Genomic DNA, 6,000 nt, shown 5'->3' on the forward strand with positions numbered 1-6,000 from the left:
GTGAACTGGGCATAAACTTTCTCACTGCCATGTTGTGTGAAAATGGTGGGGCAGCCCTGGGGGAGAGGCCAGGGGAGTTGTCATGGAGAGGGTTCAGGCAAAGAGATGGGGACAGTGGCTATTTGCCAATTGGCTTATAAACATTTTGACATTTTATGGCCCTCCTAGTGCCAATAGCCTGAATGCCAGCTCTGGAGATGGGAACTGAGACTGTCTTCATTTCACAGAGGAGAAAAAAAGATTGAGAACCGGTAACTCATTCAGGCTTACCCAGGAGTAGCTTGCAGAGGCAGCTGTAGCATCCACTTCCTTAACCATTGGCCTTGGGGCCTCTACATGAAGGCAGGGTCCCCTCTTGCTTCCTCTGTCATCCACTCTGTCCCTTGGTGTTGCTGCACACCTACTGGGATGGGAAATCCATGCTTTAAAGGAGAGGAAATCAAGTAAGAGCCTCTCACAAGAAACCATCTGGCTCCATGAATGGGTTTGTGGCATCTGGGAAAGGCTTTTTCATGGAAGAAAGAATGCCCATGACCTCCTCAGCTGCTGGATCATTGAAGGCCAAACTAGACTTTGAATAATAGTTTTAAAAAGCCCAGCATGTAGATATGCCAAGACCAGCCTGACCAGATTAGCAAAGCAGCATCTTAAACAAGACGCCACTTAGTGTGAGAATGACTTCTCTCAAATTGTTGCCAGCACTGGCCATCTTCCAACAGTTTCATCTTTGACTATTAGGCAGGTAGGAATTGGTATTGTATTGTGGTTTTGATTTGCATTCACTTCTGAGAGAGATTGAGTATCTTAAAGTCAATATTTAGGAAGGTGATTTTTGACTACATGTATCAGAACTAAATGTACTTACACGTGAGTTTTATTTACAGAAATGTATCATTTATTCTAGCACAGGAACACAAAGGTTTATAATAATAATAATAATATTTGACAATTACTGAGTGCTTACAACATGCCAGATGCTGTTCTAAGCACTTAATGTTATTATCTCATTTCACTCAGACAACAACCTATCGGGAGGTACTTCGTCTATTCCTATTATACAGATAAGAATACTGAGACAGAGAGAGAGTAATATCTTGCCCATAAGTCACAAAGTGAATTTATTACAGAACTGTATATAATTGCAACATCCAGAAATGACATATAGCTGTCAATTAGAGAACTGGCTAAATAAAATTTGGAATAGTCATTCAGTGGAATGCTGGACAGCTAGCTACTTGGATGAGTAACATAGATGCTTATTACTATGGTAAGGAAAGATGTCCAAGATATACACTATTAGGTGAAAAAATAAGTGACAAAATAGTGTCAGCCTACTTAAATATATTATAAATGTATTTATGTACGGATCTGCTTCTGTATGGGTAGACATTATCTGGAAGAACATGTAAGAAAGCCATATAGGGCCGGGCATTGTGGCCCACGCCTGTAATCCCAGCACTTTGGGAGGCTGAGGCGAGCCAATCCCTTGAGGCCTGGAGTTTGAGACCAGGCTGGCCAATGTGGCGAAACCCCATCTTTACTAAAAATACCAAAAAATTAGCCAGGCGTGGTGGGGCACACCTGTAGCCCCAGCTACTGGGAAGGTTGAAGCAGGAGAATTGCTTGAACCCAGGAAGTGGAGGTTTCAGTGAGCTGAGATTGCATCACTGCACTCCAGCCTGGGTGACAGAGTGAGACTCCAAAAAAAGAAGAAGAAGAAGAAGGAGAAGGAGAAGGGGAAGGAGGAGGAGGAGGAGGAGGAGAAGAAGGAGAAGAAGAGGAGGAGGAGGAAGAAGAAGAAGAAGAAGAAGAAAAAAAGAAGAAGAAGAAGAAGGAGAAGAAGAAGAAGAAACCCATATAGGACAAATAAAGTACTTGTGGTTACCCATGGAACATAGAATTGGGATAAAGGAGAGGAACCGTATTTTTCACTTTATGTACTTCTATACAGCTTGGTTTTTAAAAAGTACCATGAATATGTATTACTTTAGAAATTTTTTAAAATTGCATTTTAAATGGACGTCGTGGTCTCTAGCTCATGGGACTGTTTCGAGAATTAAAAGGACCGACGATGAAGGGGTCTAGCCTATGCCCAACTTAAAGTTGGACCTCAGTGAATATTAATTCTGGACCTAATACAATGCTTGGCAAGGGGTATGCTATACATCATTATTGATTGAAGAGTGAGTTCTGCTCTGAGCAAGTGTACTAACTGCTTTAAACTTAAGTTTCTTTTAATTAAAATAATGTGTAAGAAAAACAGCACGCGACTTGTAGAGCTCATGTGATTGCTGTGAGGACGAACATGCCATAGAGAAAGTCACCTTGGACTTGGCTCAGAGTGCTGAGCTAAGAATTGAGTGCCGCCACTCACAGGCATGTGTCTGCAGGAAGCATATGGGTCTCAGGTTGCTGCGAGGATCAATTCGATAACATATTCAAGGCAAGGCTTCTGTCAGTGCTAAAACACTGCACCTATGTTCAGCTGTGTAAAGGCATCACATGAAACAAACGAGGCGACCCCCAGATCTTGTCCCATTCATTAAAAACAAACCAAACGAAATAAACTCAGGGGCTGGGCACGGTGGCCCATTCATTAAAAACAAACCAAACGAAATAAACTCAGGGGCCCATTCATTAAAAACAAACCAAACGAAATAAACTCAGGGGCTGGGCACGGTGGCTCACGCCTGTAATCCCAGCACTTTGGGAGGCTGAGGCGGGTGGATCACCTGAGGCCAGGAATTCGAGACCAGCCTGGCCAACATGGTGAAACTCCATCTTCACTAAAAATACAAAAGTTAGCCAGGAGTGGTGGTGGGCGCCTGTAATCCCAGCTACTCGGGAGACTGAGGCAGGAGAATCGCTTGAACCCTGGAGGCGGAGGTTGCAGTGAGCTGAGATCATGCCACTGCACTCCGGCCTGGGCAACAGGAGTGAAACTCCGTCTCAAAAAATAAGTAAATAAATAAAATATAAACTCAGGGAGCACTCACCGAAATGGATTACATGAAATCATTTCAATCAACTCTCTATTCTTTTTCTTTCAGAAAAAGATGGGAGAACTTCCAGGTTCCACTTAGGATGTAGGAAGGTGGAAAAGAGCAGGGCTCACACCCCAACAACAGCACATCTCCAAAACCGTGGCCTTTCCAATCCCATCACAGTGCTGAGGTCAAGGGGCAGTCAGCCTGAAAGTTGAGGAAAGACGCGTGGCTTGGGCCTGAGCGGCGGCTTATCTGAATCAGAGCATGGGAGGAAACGGGTTGGGGGTAGGATGAGGGGTGCAGAGGAACACACAGCAGGTGAGAAGATTCCAGCCAGGACTTTTGACTGATTGACAAAGGCCGGGTGAGGGCTCTCCTGAGAGCGTGGGCTCCCAGGGACTGCAGCCACGAGGGAACTTTGCACCCACTCCTGGCTCTTCTCTGCAGACCTCACCAATTGCTCACAAGAAAAATGAGGGTGGGGTGGGAGGAGCAGCTGCCACTAAGGGAAAGGCCCAGAGGCCCCCAGGGACCTTCTCACATGGGAAACGAGAGCCTTAAGCTGCTGGGGGGCGGAGGTGGGGTGGTGGAGGAGGAGTAAACCCTGCTCTGTTACTTAAATTAGTAGAAACCGAGATTTAAAGCTGATGAAGACCCATTTTGTCTGGAGGAAAGAGGGAAAAAAAGGCTTCTACTCCTGGGAGAGTGACAGGGAGCCAAGAGAGGGTTCTTGGATCTCACACAAGAAAGGATTCAGGCAGGGCAAGTCCACAAAGTGAAAGCAAGTGTATTAGGAAAATAAAGGAATAAAAGAATGACTGCTCTGAGGGCTGCTGGTTGCCAGTTTTTTTGGTTATTTCTTGATTATGTTAAATATAGTGAACCCCAAGTTTCTCTTCAAAGAATCAGTATGTTAGTATGTTCACCTCTGTTATTCTTTGATTCTCCATTTTAAAGTTTAAGTTCCTGGTTCTCTTCGGTCCCTCACCTGTTGTTTCAGTAAACAACTTTCCTGTCAGTCCTAATCAGTAGTTCACATCTGTTCCACTGGTCACCTGCTCCGTCCTGACTCATCCCCGTCACCTGCTTTGACCTGAGTCACCCCTGGTCACCTGCTCTGACCTAAGACACCCTTAGTTTCCTGTTCCTCACCGTCCTTCATGCCAAACTACTCACCCCACCACCCTGGCTCATACCCCTGCCCTCTTTAAAAAAAACAATCGGAATTAGCTTAGGCTATGCAGTCCAACCCTAGCCAACAGGAAGATGACACAGCAGTAGGGGCTACCTGCATCAGGAATAAGAACTCCTGCCCCTCCCCTGTCCAGGTGTGCTCTCGCCATTGTTCCATCCATGAAGAGCACCCTTGCAGCAGAAAGCAAAAGTTGCCTTGTGAGAAAATTAAATTTGTGTTCGAGTGTTGTTTCTTTATGGCACTGGGGAACAAGCAAGCGTTTTGCATTTCTAACAATTATATGCTAAACAAGGAGTGGATTATTCGTGTCTCCCTTTTGTAGACCATACAGGGTAACTTCCTATTGTTGCCATGGCATTTGTAAACTCTCATGGTGCTTGTGGGAGTGTATCTGTGAGGATGACCAGAGGTCACTCTTTTTTTTTTTTGAGACAGAGTCTCGCTCTGTCGCCCAGGCTGGAGTGCAGTGGCCAGATCTCAGCTCACTGCAAGCTCCGCCTCCCGGGTTTACGCCATTCTCCTACCTCAGCCTCACGAGTAGCTGGGACTACAGGCGCCTGCCACCTCGCCCGGCTAGTTTTTTGTATATTTTAGTAGAGACAGGGTTTCACCGTGTTAGCCAGGATGGTCTCAATCTCCTGACCTCATGATCCGCCCGTCTCGGCTTCCCAAAGTGCTGGGATTACAGGCTTGAGCCACTGCACCTGGCCCAGAGGTCACTCTTGTTGCCATTTTGGTTTATGTGGGTTTTGGCCAGCTTCTTTACTGCAACCTGTTTTATCAGCAAGGTCTTTATGGCCTGTATCTTGTGCTGACCTCCTATCTCATCCTGTGATTTAGAATGCCTTAACCCTCTGGGAATGCAGCCCAGTAGGTCTCAGCCTCCTTTTACCCAGCCCCTATTCAAGATGGAGTTGCTCTGGTTCCCACACCTCTGACCTTTCCACTGGGGTAGGGACAAGAAGGAGGGGAGAGGCATCCTCTGCAGCATGCATCACAGGAACAGCCCAACAGTGAGATGCAGCACTGGCCTTCAGAAAAGCTCTCTGGCCACCCAGCCTACGCCCTAGCAGGAGGTAATTCCTAAGGAATTTGAAGCTGATAGTGCACTGAGGATAATCATAGCAACAAGACTCAAACCCAGTTCAACTCCTGCCTAGACTGACCCACCATCTCAAGCCAGAGGTCTGGAAGAAAAAGAGGCATGCCTGTCTCAAGGCACAATACAATGAGATGTACCTCAGCCCTTGTTGGCCTATGTAGGAAGGTCAGTTTTTAACCCCAAACCACAAAACACATAACAAAGTCAAGAAAAATCAGCTTACTGTTAAGAGACTAAGCAATTGGTAAAACCAGATTTAGAAATGACTCCAGAAGTTGGAGCTATCAGAGGAAATTTGAAAGAACTATGATTAATATATGAAAGTTCAAATGGAAACAGTGTATATGTAGGTGAGCAGATGTGGTATTTCAGTACAGAGATGGAAACTATTAGAGACAATCAAAGGGAAAGTTTAGGGGTGGGGGGGAACCCATGGCAACAGAGATGAGGAATGCCACTGACAGGTTCATCAGACAGCTTCACATAGCTGAGAAAAAGACTCCAGTAAACCTGAAGATAGGTTAATAAAAATTCACCCAAACTGAAACACAGAGAAAAAATAATCAAACAGAAGAGAACAGCCAAGCCGGGTGTGGTGGCTCATGCCTGTAATTCAAGCACTTTGGGAGGCTGAGGCGGGCAGATCACCTGAGGTCCAGAGGTCGAGACCAGCCTGGCCAACATGGCAAAACCCTGTCTCTACTAAAAATACAAAA

The sequence above is a fragment of the Colobus angolensis genome, unplaced genomic scaffold (assembly GCF_000951035.1).
Source record: "Colobus angolensis palliatus isolate OR3802 unplaced genomic scaffold, Cang.pa_1.0 Scaffold82, whole genome shotgun sequence".
Taxonomy (NCBI): Eukaryota; Metazoa; Chordata; class Mammalia; order Primates; family Cercopithecidae; genus Colobus; species Colobus angolensis.